Below are 17,080 nucleotides of genomic sequence, written 5' to 3' on the forward strand. Positions count from 1 at the left end.
AACTCTGGAAGAATACCTAAGGGATATTTATCAGCCTGTTTCCGACTCCGAAAACGAAGAGGTATGTGATTCGGAAACAAAACAGAGTCCAAAACTTTTCCAGTAGGAAATTTTCTCCGTTTTGGAATATTTGAAAAAATACAAAAATTGGAAGTAGTCCGGAAAGTGCGCGAGGAGGCGACAAGCCTGCACGGCGCGGGCCCACCCCCTGGCTGCGCCGTGAGGGCTTGTGGCCACCTCGTGTGCCTCCCGGACTCCGTTTTCGTGCGGAGTACTCCTTCTGGTATGAAAAAAATCATTATATATACTCCCGTTTGGTCTGACCCCTGCATCACGCAGATCTCTTCTGTTTTTCGTTTCGAGCCTGTTTCTGTTGCAGATCTAGATCGCTATGACTTCCCTAAAAGCTCCGAAGGATAAGATCTTCGAGAAGGTCATCAATCCCTACCTCATGGGAGTGCTGCAACACCCTCAATGTATCGAGATGAGTGAGGGGATGTTGCACATCCGTGATGTTGAGGGGCCTAAGAAGACCGGAAGCATGGAGACGAGGCTCGAAGCAATGGAGCAACAAGTCTTCAAGTGCCAAGGGATGGTGGAGCATGGACTCAACGCCAACCACATGATGATCACGGAGTTCACCAACAAGCACAGGATTGATGCCAATGACATTGGGAAGCACCTCTCCAGGCTCTATGACAGGATTGATCAACTCCAGGCCCAGATCTATGACCTGCAGAACCAAAACTGTGAGTATGAGTATAGATTTAAATCAATACGGTTGGCTGCAGATTTGAGGATTCCAGAGACCCGTTCATCTTTCCATGATGGAGCACCTATGCCTTGGAAGATGGAGGATCATACTCATGTTGCAACAACTCCACCATCACCACCAAAGGAAGACAACTGAGCATTGGTATGGGCAATCCCCTTGGCTTGTGCCAAGCTTGGGGGAGTTGCCCCGGTATCGTATCACCATCACATCTTTTGCCTTTACCTTTGTTTTAGTTTTCCTTTTCAGTTTTATTTTTCTCTAGTAGTTTAAAAGTATTAGCGTTTTAGTCTTGAGTTTTGCTTTGTGTCACCCCGATGTATTCGAGCTCGTGAGCCATATAGTAAAGAGTGTCTTAGTTGAAGGGCTTTGCCTCTTGCCATGATCAAAAGAGTAAGAATAGCACAAAAGCATGAAAGATCATGTAATGATCTTATGGGAAGTGATGGCTTCACATATAAAAAGAATAAGGATTGAAACTTGTTGAGGGTAGGCAAACGTAGACCTTGGTCATTGTTGCAATTAATAGGAAGTGATAAAGAAGGAGGGGTTCACATATAAATATAGCATCTCTGACACCAGCTATGATTTTGAACACTCACTAAACTATTACATGCCTAGAAGTAGATGTTGGACAAGGAAGACAACATAATGAATTGTGTTTGCTTGGCTCCGAACAATGTTATATGATTAGAGAACCCTTAGCATGTGACGATTGCTTCCACCTCATATTAGCCAAAACCTCCCGCACCAGGTAGAGATACTACTTGTGCATCCATAAACCTTCAAACCAGTTTTGCCATGAGTGTCCACCATACCTACCTATGGATTGAATAAGATCCCTCAAGTAAATTGTCATCGGTGCAAGCAATAAAAATTGCTCTCTAATATGTATGATCTATTAGTGTGTGGAAAATAAGCTTTATACGAACCTGTGATGAGGAAGACATAAAAGCGACATACTGCATAATAAAGTTCTTTATCACAGGAGCAATATAAAGTGACGTTCCTCCGCACTAAGAGGACACGCATTCAAACCTCAAAAGCACATGACAACCTCTGCTTCCCTCTGTGAAGGGCCTATCTTGTACCTTTACTTTTTGCCCTTGAAAGAGTCATGGTGATCTTCACCAATTCCCTATTTCGCCTTTATCTTGGCTAACGTCATATGCTTGGTAAAGATCTCTATTCATATGTCAACTTGGAGGTAAGTATTCATGAATTATTATTGTTGACATTACCCTTGAGGTAAGCAGTTGGGAGGCAAAACTGTAAGCCCCTATCTTTCTCTGTGTCCAGCTGAAACTTTGGTCTCATGAGTACCACATGAGTTGTAGCAATTGTAGAGAATGAAAGAATGATTGAGTATGTGTATTTTCTTTACAAGCTCTTATTTGACTCTTTCTGATGTTATGATAAATTGCAATTGCTTCAATGACTAAAGGCTATCGGTTGTTACTTCTTGGTAAGGTTCTTGATCCATGCTTTACTTTGTGAAGGAATTATCACTTTAGCATGAGAGATTATATGTTGGTACTGCTGTTCTGATCTTGATCATGATGCATGCATGTTCGTATTTTGTTTTGTCGACACCTCTCTCCCTAAACATGTGGACATATTTATTGAGCTAGGCTTTCGCTTGAGGACAAGCGAGGTCTAAGCTGGGGGGAGTTGATACGTCCATTTTGCATCATGTTTTCATGTTGATATTTATCGCTTCTTTGGCTGTTATTTCACTTCACGGTAAAATTCTTATGCCTTTTCTCTCTTATTTTGCAAGGTTTACATGAAGAGGGAGAAAGCCGGCAACTGGAATTCTGGCCTGAAAGTGGAGCAAAGTTGAGATACCTATTCTGCGCAACTCCAAATGCCGTGAAAATCAACGAGGATTTTTTTCGGATTTATCAAAAATACTGGGCCGAAGAAGTGCCAGAGGGGCGCCACGGGTTGGCCACAAGCCTGCACGGCGCGGCCACCCCCCCAGGCCGTGCCATGAGGGCTTGTGGGCAACCTGCTGGCCCACTTGCCCCCCTCTTTTGCTATATGAAGGGTTTCGTCCAGAAAAAAATCAAGGAGGAGCGTTTTCGTGGATTCGCCGCCGCCACGAGGTGGAACTTGAGCAGAACCAATCTAGAGCTCCCGCAGGACGATACTGCCGGGGAAACGTCCCTCCCGGAGGGGACTTGTCACCATCAACATCTTCATCAGCACCATCTCATCTCCAAACCCTAGTTCATCACTTGTAACCAATCTCCGTCTCGCGACTTCGATTGGTACTTGTAAGGTTGCTAGGAGTGTTAATTACTCTTTGTAGTTGATGCTAGTTGGATTACTTGGTGGAAGAGTTTATGTTTAGATCCTTGATGCTACTCATTACCTCTCTGGTCATGAATATGATTATGCTTTGTGAGTAGTTACTTTTGTTCCTGAGGACATGGGATAAGTCATGCTAATAGTAGTCATGTGAATTTGGTATTCGTTCGGTAATTTGATATGTTGTATGTTGTTTTTCCTCTAGTGGTGTTATGTGAACGTCGACTACATAAAACTTCACCATTATTTGGGCCTAGAGGAAGGCATTGGGAAGTAGTAAGTAGATGATGGTTGCTAGAGTGACAGAAGCTTAAACCCTAGTTTATGCGTTACTTCGTAAGGGGCTGATTTGGATCCACTAGTTTAATGCTATGGTTAGACTTTGTCTTATTTCTTCTTTCGTAGTTGCGGATGCTTGCGAGAGGGGTTAATCATAAGTAGGATGCTTGTCCAAGTAAGGGCAGTACCCAAGCGCTGGTCCACCCACATATCAAACTATCAAAGTAACGAACGTGAATCATATGAACATGATGAAAACTAGCATGACAGAAAGTCCCGTGTGTCCTCGGGAGCGCTTTTCCTCCTATAAGACTTTCTCCAGGCTTGTCCCTTGCTACAAAAGGGATTGGGCCACTTTGCTACACTATTGCTACTTTTCTTACTTGTTGCTTGCTACGAATCATCTCACCACACAATCACTTGTTACCGACAATTTCAGTGCGTGCAGATTTTACCTTGCTGAAAACCACTTGTCAGATCCTTCTGCTCCTCGTTGGGTTCAACACTCTTACTTATTGAAAGGACTACGATTGATGCCCTATACTTGTGGGTCATCAACCGGCGATTCCGACGGGGCGGCTCTCTGCATGCGCTCGGGGCCCTCCTTCGCCCTCCTTGATGACATCCATCGGGCCACCTCCGACGCACCGGACGCTCAGCTTCTTCGGTAGCGCCTCGCAGCCGGCGACCTGGCCGAGTCGTGGCGTGGGGCGGATGGGTTGCTCCTACATGGGCGTCGCCTCTTTGTGCCGGATCACGGTGATCTGCGTCACCAGGTCCTGCTGCTGGCCCACTCGGTCGGCCACGAGGGTGTGCAGAAGACCCTCCACCGTCTCCGCACTGATTTATACATCCACGGTGATTAGGGCTGGGTGCGGTCTGATACGTCTCCATCGTATCTACTTTTCCAAACACTTTTGCCCTTGTTTTGGACTCTAATTTGCACGATTTGAATGGAACTAACCTGGACTAACGCTGTTTTCAGCAGAATTGCCTTGGTGTTGTTTTTTGTGCAGAAATCAAAGTTCTCAGAACGTCTTGAAAATTTACGGGGAATAATTTTGGAAAATATGAAAAATACCTGCGCAAAGATCCACCTGAGGGGGTGGGCCAGTGGGCCACAAGCCTTGTAGCCGCCACCCCCCCTGGTGGCGGATGGCAAGGTTGTGGGGCCCACGTGGCTCTGCCGCCCCCAATCTCAGCTCTATAAGTTCACTTTCGTCCGAGAAAAAATCAAGAGAGAAGATTTCGTCGCGTTTGCGATACGGAGGCGCCGCCACAACCTGTCCTTCATCTGGAGGGCAGATCTGGAGTCCGTTTTGGGCTCCGGAGAGGGGAAATTGTCGCCATCGTCATCATCAACCTTCTTCCCTCTCCAATTCCATGAAGCTCTTCATTGTTCGTGAATAATATATTCGTAGGCTCGCTGGGCGGTGATGAGTAGGATGAGATCTATCATGTAATCGAGTTAGTTTTGACGGGGATTGATCCCTATTATCCACTATGTTCTGAGATTGATGTTGCTACTACTTTGCCATGCTTAATGCTTGTCACTAGGGCCCGAGTGCCATGATTTCAGATCTGAAATTATTATGTTGTCACCAATATATGTGTGTTTTAGATCCGATCTTGCAAGTTGTAGTTACCTACTATGTGTTATGATCCGGCAACCCCAGAGTGACAATAACCGGAACCACTCCCGGTGATGACCATAGTTTGAGGAGTTCATGTGTTCACCAAGTGCTAATGTGTTGGTCTGGTTCTTTATTAAAAGGAGAACCTTGATATCCCGTAGTTTCCTTTTGGACCCCGCTGCCACGGGAGGGATGGACAATAGATGTCATGCAAGTTCTTTTCCCTAAGCACGTATGACGACAGACGGAATACATGCCTACATCACATTGACGAACGGGATCTAGCCACATATCTCTGTGTGTTATAACTGTTGCATGATGAATATCATCCAAACAAATCACCGACCCATTGCCTACGAGTTTGTCCTACTGCTGCTGTTACTTGTCTTGCTCTGTTGTTGTTACTTGTCTTGCTCTGCTGCTGTTACTTGTCTTGCTATGCTGTTGTTACTTGTCTTGCTCTGCTGCTACTGTTGCTACTACTGTCGCTTGCTACTGTTGCTACTTGCTACTTGCTACTGATGTCACTACTGTTGTTCCTTGCCGCTGATATTACTCGTTACATTGTTGCTACCTTCTACAATCTTGATCCGCTCTACGTTGACGGGAAAAGACAATTTCCGTCAACGGGCAACTTGGCGCCATTGATACAATCGTTAGGAATAGTCTGTCATCAACAGATAGTTTCTGACACCGTTGTTATCATACTATTTTGTTGTTACTACTTTGCTTGCAGAGACTAATCTTTCAGGTGTGGTTGAATGTGACACATTCAGCTGCTAATACTTGAGAGTATCCTCTCACCTCCTATAGGCGTACCAAGAAATTTGGGTCGAATACTCTACCCTCGAAAACTGCTGCGATCCCACACGCTGGTGGGCGTCAACAACATTCTTCTAGTTTCGATTGCCGGAGAGTGCTAGCAGCATTCTTCTGGTGTCGTTGCAGGGGAAAGTCTGCTGTCACGGAATCAGCATTTTTCTGGCGCCGTTGCCGGGGAGGTATTGCTATATTCTCTGAGTTACTTGGGATTTATATCTGCTGATCACTATGAAGAATCTGAAGGATCCAAAAACCAAAGTCTTGCCCTCAACTACGAGGGGAGGTAAGGAACTGCCATCTAGCTCTGCACTTGCACTAGGGCTATTCTTTGATGCTCATATTGCTAGAGTTACTGCCAATGCTCGTGATGCTTCTGAAACTGTCGATACTATTGAGATAGAACCTGCTTTTGCTCCTGCTAGATCTAGCTCTCCTAGATATAAATTGCCTGATATACCTGAGGGTTATGTTATGGAGGGAGAGATTGTTGAGGATTTTCTTGCATGTAAGGATGCCTATGACGCTGAGAAATTACTTCTCAAGTGGAAGGAAAAAATCTCTGAAAGCTAGGATGAAATACGATCTGAAGTTTGCCACTTCACCTATCTTTATCACCGATAAGGATTATGAATTCTCTGTCGATCCTGAGATAATCTCTCTAGTCGAATCTGATCCTTTTCACGGTTATGAGTCTGAGACGGTCGTAGCCCATCTTGCCAAACTACACGATATGGCCACCCTTTTCACTAATGAGGAGAAGATCCGCCACTACTATATCCTTAAGTTGTTTCATTTCTCTCTAAAGGATGACGCTAAAGCCTGGTTCACCTCTCTTGCTCCTGGATGTGTGAGTAGTCCTGAGGATATGGTCTATTACTTCTGTGAGAAATATTTCCCTGCCCATAAGAAGCAAGCTGCCTTGCAGGAAATATACAACTTTGCTCAACTCCAAGAAGAGAGTCTCCCACAAGCTTGGGGGAGGCTCGTCCAACTACAAAATGCTTTGCCTGATCACCCTCTTAAGAAGAACGAGATACTTGATATCTTCTATAACGGACTTACCGATGCCTCTAGAGACCACCTAGATAGTTGTGTCGGTTGTGTTTTTAGGGAACAAACTGTAGAACAAGCTGAGACCCTACTGAATAACATCTTGATCAACGATAATGCTTGGACTATTCCTGAACCACCTCCTAAGCCAACTCCGAAGAAAAGAGGTATTCTATTCCTCAGTCCCGAAGATATGCAAGAAGCCAAGAAATATATGCAAGAGAAAGGCATTAGATCTGAAGATGTCAAAAATCTACCACCTATCGAAGAGATCCATGGTCTCGATAACCCGATACAAGTAGTAGAAGTGAATTCTCTGCGTAGGTTTGATGAGAGTGATATTTCCTTCGACAAACCTGCTAGCCTATGCTTTGATGAATTTGAAAACTTTGTTGCCAAACAACAGAGTTTCAATGATTATGTTAGCAGACACTTGGAACAAAGTACTCGTATGCTTAGCCATTTAAGTGCTTGTGTAGACAGAAATGTCAATGATCTGAAGCTTCTGAGAAAACATGCCTCTATGATTACTACTCAGGTTGAACAAGTACTTAAAGCTCAGAATGACCTGCTCAATGAATTGAATGACAACTTTATCAAAGTCATTACTAGAGGAGGCAAAATGACTCAGGAATCTTTGTATCCTGAAGGTCATCCTAAGAGAATTGATCAAGATTCTCAAGGAATCAATGCTGATACACCCAGTCATCCTAAGGAGAAGAAGAAGGATGATAGAAACCTACATGCCAGTTCACCAAATAATGTCACACCTAAAGAACCTAATGATATTTCTGCGTCTGATGCAGAAACACAATCTGGTGATGAACATGAACCTGGTGACAATATGGACAGTGATGTTCATAATAATGCTCAACCTAGCAATGATGAGGATGTGGAGGTTGAACCTACAGTTAATCCTGATAACCCACAACCTAAGAGATACGATAAGAATGACTTCACTTCTAGGAAGCATGGTAAAGAAAGGGAGCCATGGGTTCAGAGATCTATGCCCTTTCCTCCTAAGCCATCCAAGAAAAAGGATGATGAGGATTTTGAGCGCTTCGTTGAGATGATAAGACCCATCTTTCTGCAGATGCGGTTAACTAATATGCTCAAGATGTCTCTGTATGCCAAGTACATGAAAGATATCGGGAGTAATAAATGGAAGATACCAGATCTTGAGATCTCCAGCATGCTTGCCAATTACACTTTCAAAGGTGGAACTCCTAAGAAACTTGGTGATCCCGGAGTGCCCACTATACCTTGCTCCATTAAAGGAAACTACGTAAGAACTGCCTTATGTGACCTTGGAGCCGGTGTTAGTGTTATGTCGCTCTCTGAATTGGATAAGTTGACACCCACTGAAATTTCTCTGCAAATGGCCGACAAATCAACTGCTTTCCCTATCGGCATTTGCGAGGATGTGCCTGTTGTGGTTGCTAACACCACTATCTTAACAGACTTCGTTATCTTGGATATTCCTGAGGACGATGCCATGGGTGTCATCCTCGGAAGACCCTTTTTAAACACTGCACGGGCTTTTATAGATTGCAACAAAGGCAATGTCACTTTCCATGTCAACGGTAATGAGCACACAGTGCACTTTCCGAAGAAACGATATCAAGTACATTGCATCAATGCTATCGAAAAGACTTCATCGATTATTATTGGGAGCTTTGAATGCCCTATTCCTCATGTCAAGATGAAGTATGATTTGCTTGTTGGGGAGATGCATATCCCCATTGAGGTGACTTAGTGGCTATTCGAAAATTCTCCGTTCTCTCTTGCGATTCGAGAAGGTTTTGTCATGAGGACTTGATCAACCCCATTGACGGATTTCTTTCGATGACCATGAAATGGATGAATCAAAGAGTCACATACCTCTATTTTGAGCTTTCATTTTCTGTTGCTTAGAAGAAAATGATGGATTTAGTTTAGTTTTTCCTGTTTTCTGTTTTAGCGTCCCGGAGCTGGTTATTTCCCGCCTTGGGAGTAGACCAAGCTAGGCCAAAAGCCTAAGCTTGGGGGAGTATGTGTTTTCACCGACCTTACATTCATGCTTATGCTTTCACTTTGTTAGCTGGTGTTTACACTTTGCCACTGTATTATCCATGCTAGTTTATTTTTCGTTTTCTTGTTTTGTGTCCTTTTGAGAAAACCCAAAAAGATTTTTCTTTCTTCTTTTGCTTGTTGGGAGTTTTCCCGTGTAAATAGTTTTCTCTTTTTATTTGGGTCAAGGTAGAAGATATTGGTTACAATGTTTAGTGGTTCTTGCATGCATACCTGTTTAGCTTTCAAAGAGCCATATTACTTTATCTTCAACTTTGTGTTTGCCAGCAGATTCAGCTTAGTCCAATGCACGAGCACTCTTATTATTGTTCACATCGTTTGATCGTGCAAGTGAAAGGCAATAATGATGATATATGATGAAGTGACTGGGACTGAAAAGCTGGTACGAACTCTATCTTTTTTTTGTAAATATGACTAGCTTGTCATCCCAGATTCAGCTTTGTTGTGAGAGAACCATGTTTGCAATGCCAACTTAGAGATCATAGTTTTTGATGCCATGCTTAACTAGTTGAGAGCTTATAATGGTTTGTCTTGAATGCCAACATAGATTTTGAGATGACTATGATGTACTATGATAGGATGGTATTCTCCTTTGAATGATTCAGGTGGCTTGACTTGGCGCATCTTCATTCATGTAGTTGAAACAAAATCAACATAGCCTCTATGATGTTCGTGTTCATGGTGATTTATATATTGTTCATGCTTGCATTCAATGTTAGTCAAACTCATTGCATCTTGATGATTGTTGTCGCTCTCTAGTTGGTCGCTTCCCAGTCTTTTGCTAGCCTTCACTTGTACTAAGCGGAATACTGCTTTTGCATCCACTTTCATAAACCCAAAAGTTTTTCCATGAGAGTCCACCATACCTACCTATTTGCGGTGTCTGCCTGCCGTTCCAAGTAAATTTGCATGTGCCACCCTCTAAACCTTCAAGAAATAATCTGTTTTGCATGCCCGAACCGCTCATGTGGTGACAGCGGGCTATGGTTATCTTCCATGCTAGGAGTGTTATCCTCGACATGTGTTTATTCACTGTCATTCACGAGAAAGGGTCCGGTAATTGGAATGCCCAGTTCCACGCTTAAATCGAAAACATAACTGTAAAACAAGACTCCCCCCGGATTGATGTTAGTATGGACGGTACCCGAGGATTCGGCTAGCCGTGGAGTGTGATTGATTGGTGGTGGGGGAGCTAAAACTTTACTTTTCTGTTTGGGAACCGCCTATAGCATGAGTAGCATGGAAGATATTGAGAACTCTTGGTCATTGCATTGACAATGAAAGCATGCCTCCCAAAATTATTATCTCTGTTTTCAAAGCTTGAGCTCTGGCACCTCTACAAATCAATGCTTCCCTCTGTGAAGGGCCTGTCTATTTATTTTCCTGTCAAGTCATCCTCTTCTTATATAAGCACCAATTAGAGAGCCCTCTGTCATTCTTATTCTTTGCTTTTGATTCATATTGAGTATGACTGGATCTTCGTTGCTATGAATTATAATGTTTAGTCAGCTCTTGATCTTTGAAAGTGCTCTCCATTTATGTTTTGCGGTCTCAGAAAGAGCTAGCGAGATACCACCTATTCATATTGCTTCATGCTTGCTTTGATTCAAGTGTTGGTATTTGAAACTCGTTATTATTTGCTCGTTAGTTGATTATGCCATTGATATTAGTTTACCGTGAGACCTTTGTGTCACTTGCTTATGTGGTTAACTTGTGATCTTGCTGAAATTCTTGTTATGAGTTAGACATAGTTGCAACAACAAGATCAAATAGAGTTTGTCAAAGTTTTTCCTTCTCTCTCAGTTTGCCAACTGAGTTGCTTGAGGACAAGAAAGGTTTTAAGCTTGGGGGAGTTGATACGTCTCCATCGTATCTACTTTTCCAAACTCTATTGCCCTTGTTTTGGACTCTAATTTGCATGATTTGAATGGAACTAACCTGGACTAACACTATTTCAGCAGAATTGCCTTGGTTTTGTTTTTTGTGCAGAAATCAAAGTTCTCAGAACGTCCTGAAAATTTAAGGGGAATATTTTTGTAAAATATGAAAAATACCTGCGCAAAGATCCACCTGAGGGGGTGGGAAATTGGGCCACAAGCCCTGTAGCCGCCACCCCCCTGGTGGCAGATGGCAAGCTTGTGGGGCACACGTGGCTCTGCCGCCCCCAATCTCAGCTCTATAAGTTCACTTTCGTCCCAGAAAAAATCAGGAGAGAAGATTTCATTGCATTTGCGATACAGAGGCGCCGCCACAACCTGTCCTTCATCTGGAGGGCAAATCAGGAGTTCGTTTTGGGCTCCGGAGAGGGGAAATCGTCGCCATCATCATCATCAACCTTCTTCCCTCTCCAATTCTATGAAGCTCTTCGTCGTTCGTGAGTAATCTATTCGTAGGCTCGCTGGGCGGTGATGAGTAGGATGAGATCTATCATGTAATCGAGTTAGTTTTGACGGGGATTGATCCCTAGTATCCACTATGTTCTCAGATTGATGTTGCTACTACTTTGCCATGCTTAATGCTTGTCACTAGGGCCCGAGTGCCATGATTTCAGATCTGAAATCATTATGTTGTCACCAATATATGTGTGTTTTAGATCCGATCTTGCAAGTTGTAGTTACCTACTATGTGTTATGATCCGGCAACCCCAGAGTGACAATAACCGGAACCACTCCCGGTGATGACCATAGTTTGAGGAGTTCATGTGTTCACCAAGTGCTAATGCATTGGTCGGTTCTTTATTAAAAGGAGAACCTTAATATCCCGTAGTTTCCTTTCGGACCCCGCTGCCACGGGAGGGATGGACAATAGATGTCATGCAAGTTCTTTTCCCTAAGCACGTATGACGACAGACGGAATACATGCCTACATCACATTGACGAACGGGATCTAGCCACATATCTCTGTGTGTTATAACTGTTGCATGATGAATATCATCCAAACAAATCACCGACCCATTGCCTACGAGTTTGTCCTACTGCTGCTGTTACTTGTCTTGCTCTGCTGCTGTTACTTGTCTTGATCTGCTGTTGTTACTTGTCTTGCTCTGCTGCTACTGTTGCTACTATTGTCGCTTGCTACTGTTGCTACTTGCTACTGCTGTCACTACTGATGTTCCTTGCCGCTGCTATTACTCGTTACACTGTTGCTACCTGCTACAATCTTGATTCGCTCTATGTTGACGGGAAAAGACAATCTCCGTCAACGGGCAACTTGGCGCCATTGATACAATCGTTAGGAATAGTCTGCCGTCAACAGATTGTTTCCGACACCGTTGTTATCATACTACTTTGTTGTTACTACTTTGCTTGCAGATACTAATCTTTCAGGTGTGGTTGAATCTGACACATTCAGCTGCTAATACTTGAGAGTATCATCTCACCTCCTATAGGCTTACCAAGAAATTTGGGTCGAATACTCTACCCTCGAAAACTGCTGCGATCCCACGCGCTGGTGGGCCGTCAACAACATTCTTCTAGTTTCGATTGCCGGAGAGTGCTAGCAGCATTCTTCTGGTGCCGTTGCAGGGGAAAGTCTGCTGTCACGGAATCACAGTCTTGTGTTACGTGCCAGCATAACAAGACGGAGACACTGCGTCCGGCTAGGCTGCTGCAGCCCTTGGAGGTGCCCTCTCATGTCTGGGCCGATATCTCCATGGACTTCATCGAGGGCCTCAGAAAGGTGGGCGGCAAGTCCGTTATCCTCACGGTGGTCGACCGCTTCTCCAAGTATGCCCACTTCATCGCGCTCAGCCATCCCTACACAGCCGCCTCCATGGCTCGTGCCTTCTTCGATGCAATTGTCCGTCTCTACGGGTTTCCTGCTTCGATCGTCAGCGACCGAGACCCGATGTTCATGGGGCATGTCTGGCGTGATATCTTCCGCCTCGCGGGCGTGAAGCTTTGCCTGAGTACGGCCTTCTACCCTCAGACGGACGAACAGTCCGAGGTGGTGAACAAGGTGATCGCCATGTATTTGTGTTGTGTTACACGTCATCATCCCGTGCATGGGTGGATTGGCTGGACTGGGTGGAGTACTGCTACAACACTAGCGCGGCTAGAACCCAGTTTTGGCATGCCATGGTATGTTGGCGCGCTTTGGCCGTGTCTGGTGTGTCTGGGAGGTGGGGTAGATGCCCCTCGGTAGCTAGGAACTCAGAAGAATGAAGCTGGCCAAGGGGAGAGGCTTAAAGTGGTTCTGCCAATTTTGAACCAAGAGCTAAAATGAAGAGTTTGGCTTCCTCTCATTGAACCAGTGAAGGGCCACTCATCTGCAGTGGAGGAGTGATACATGCAGTCTGTGCTATGAGTTCGGAGGGAAGGGACTGGGTGTAGAGGATGCTAGATGTTGTTTGACCAATTTGGTTGAAGGTGTTTGATCAGTGTTTGGGATTGCTAACCTCATCCAATGGCTCTGAAAATTAACAGTATTTAGATTTGTGCAAAGATAGGAGGCTCTACCAAGTTTGAGATCCATTGGACAAGTTTCGCAATGTAAACTTGAAAACACCCCCAAATGGGCAGATCTGCCTTCTTGAGAGAAAATGTGAGCAATTAAATTCCCACAAATCCAAATATTGGCATGATCTCCTTATTTGGGGTACTGATCACTTTTGCAAAGTTTGAGGCCAAATGGGCAAACTTTGTAATGTAGAGTTGCTCCAACTTGAATTTGTACATGAGGTGTTTCTCGATCATTTGGTTAATCAAATCACCTTGGAATGAGGTGAAACTTGGCATGATCACCAAATATAGCATGTGGGACATGCCAAAAATTTCTAAGAATTTATTGAAAATATTTCCTTTGGAAATATCTCAAAAGGTCAAAACAGACATAAAGGGTTTTCAAGGGTTTGCTCCAGTATTTTAAACATAAATAGGGGTTGAAAATCTTATGTATGGAAAATATTGTCTTGTGAGTATCCCCAAATTTCCTTAGATTTTTATAATTTAGAAAAATAATTTTTAACTCAGAAATATTATTTCTTGCCTCACAAAAGGTCATATAAATAAAATAGAATAATAATTTATAAAATAATAACTTTATGATTTTGAAGACTTATATTGATATTAGGATCAGAATACAATCTTTGGGTGAATGCACTCCCTTTAAACCAGGGACTTGTAGTGCAAACTCCCGAAGCAAGGTTTTGAGTTACAATTTAAAGAAAAGGATTTGTGAGAATAATATTTTATAAACACTATTTTTGAAGGTCTACTCACAAGCACACATACAAACAATGACAATCAAGACACTCATAGCATTGCTTGAAAAGTTTTAATTTATACCAAATTTTTGAAAGGATGACAGTAGAGTCAAGGTGTGGTGAAAACGGGGTGTGACATGAGTCCATAGGAAAGCCAATACTAGTAAAAGGGGTGAGGTAGTGAAATGAACTGATTGCTCAAAGTTAGCCACCAAAATACTCAGTCATTTTTCCCACATATCCACTCTATCAAATTCAATATACACAAATTCGGTGTCACCAACATTCACATATCGGACCCACCGAGTTTGACCTCACACGCAAACCCTAGCCATTCCCACCAAATCGGTGCAACCGAAACCAAGTAGGTGGTTGATACGTCTCCAACGTATCTATAATTTTTTATGGTTCCATGCTATTATCGTGTCAACTTTGGATGTTTTGTATGCATGATTATGCTATTTTATATCTTTTTTGGGACTAACCTATTAACTCAGTGCCAAGTGCCAATTTCTGTTTTTTCCGTGTTTTTGACCTTTTTCAGAGGAGAATATTAAACGGAGTCCAAACAGAATAAAACCTGCGGAATGATTTTTTCCATAACAGAAGATACGCACGAGACTTGAGAACCAAGGCAGAGGACCTCGGAGGAGGTCACAAGCCCCCTAGCCCCGGCCTGGGGGCGGGCCTAGCAGGCTTGTGGGCTCCCCGTGGCTCCTCTGCCCTACTTCTTCCGCCTATAAATTCTCCAAAAATCTAAAAACACTAGAGGGAGCCACAAAAATACTTTTCCGCCGCCGCAAGCTTCTGTCTCCGCAAGATCCCATCTGGGGCACGTTCTGGTGCCCAGCCAGAGGGGGGATTCGGACACGGAGGGCTTCTTCATCAACACCATTGCCTCTCCGATGATGCGTGAGTAGTTCACCAGAGACCTTTGGGTCCATAGCTAGTAGCTAGATGGCTTCTTCTCTCTCTTGGATCTTCAATACAAAGTTCTCCATGATCTTCATGGAGATCTATCTGATGTAACTTTCTTTTGCGGTGTGTTTGTCAAGATCCGATGAATTGTGGATTTATGATCAGATTATCTATGAATATTATTTGAGTCTCCTCTGATCTCTTATATGCATGATTTCGTATCCTCGTAATTCTCTTCGAGTTGTGGGTTTCGTTTGGCCAACTTGATCTATGATTCTTGCAATGGGAGAAGTGCTTGGTTTTGGGTTCATACCGTGCAGTGTCCTCGCCTAGTGATAGAAGGGGTAGCGAGGCGCGCATCATGTTGTTGCCATCAAGGGTAAAAAGATGGGGTTTATATCATATTGCATGAATTTATCCCTCTACATCATGTCATCTTGCTTAAGGCGTTACTCCGTTTGTTATGAACTTAATACACTAGATGCATGCTGGATAGCGGTCGATGTGTGGAGTAATAGTAGTAGATGCAGGCAGTATCGGTCTACTTGTCTCGGACGTGATGCCTATATGTATGATCATTGCCTTAGATATCATCATGACTTTGCGTGATTCTATCAATTGCTTGACAGTAATTCGTTCACCCACTGTAATACTTGCTATCATGAGAGAAGCCTCTAGTGAACACTATGGCCTCGGGGTCAACTTCATATCATATTTTCAGATATATACTTTTACTTTGTTGCACTTTCTACCTTTAGATCTCACCTTGCAAATAATCGTGAAGGGATTGACAACCCCTTTATAGCGTTGGGTGCAAGTTTGTTTGTTTTTGCGCAGGTACACTGGTGCCTTGTCTTGATACTCCTACTGGATTGATACCTTGGTTCTCAAACTGAGGGAAATACTTACTGCTACTGTGCTGCATCACCCTTTCCTCTTCAAGGGAAAAACCAATGCAAGCTCAAGAGGTAGCAAGAAGAATTTCTGGTGCCGCTGCCAGGGTGTATCAAGTCAAGAATAGTCTCCCGTCAACGTGTCAATTTTTGGCACCGTTGCCGGGGAGTATTCTAAGTGAAGCATATCCAAGTAACTATCGCAAACTCATCTCTTGCATTTACTTTTTTTTCCTTTTGCCTCTTGTTTTCCTCTCCCACACTTCTGAAAAACAAAAATTACAAAAATATTTGCCTTTTTCGTTTGCCTTTCCTTTGCTTGTGTGCTATGTGCCTTCAATATGCTTACATCTTTGCTTGCTGAAAATCTATTGATATGGATCCTCATCCACTTGCTAATCTCTTTAAGATATCCAATTATGTTGAACCAATTGCTAGTGAGTTGAGTGCACTTGACTATCTTTACGAAGTTTTGCTTGAGATGCGTCAATCAGAAAATTGTGATGAAGAAATTTATGAAGTGATTCACGAGGGCTCCTTGAATGAAAAGCATGATTGCAATGGTTTCACTATAGATTCTATTAATGTCAATCATGCTAAACATATGCAAAACCCTAAGCTTGGGGATGCTAGTTTTGCTATGTCCACTACTTGTTGCAATGGTCATGATTGGGGTGATGATTTTTCTTTTGATCTTGAAAATTTGTTTAAGCCTCATGATGATTATGATATTTGCAATAATATTGAAAGTGGGATTGGAGAAGTCATGACTTTAGTTGATGATAATCCCACTATTTTTTAAGAGCGTCAACTTTGCATGCATGTGGATCATCAAAAGAATATCCTATGTGATAGCTATATTGTTGAATTTGAATATGATCCCACATGTAATTATTATGAGAGAGGAAAATATTGTGGTAGAAACTTTCATGTTACTAAATTACCTCTCGTTATGTTGAGATTGCTATTGTCTCTTTCTTCTTCCTTGCATATGGTAGCTATTGGTTGTCTTGATAATTTGTTTTCCTATAAATTGCCTATGCATAGGAAGTATGTTAGACTTAGATATGTTTGTCACATGTTTCATGATGCTCTCTTCATGTCTGATTGCTATATTTTATGTGAG

This window comes from Hordeum vulgare, chromosome 7H, assembly GCF_904849725.1.
Source record: "Hordeum vulgare subsp. vulgare chromosome 7H, MorexV3_pseudomolecules_assembly, whole genome shotgun sequence".
Lineage (NCBI taxonomy): Eukaryota > Viridiplantae > Streptophyta > Magnoliopsida > Poales > Poaceae > Hordeum > Hordeum vulgare.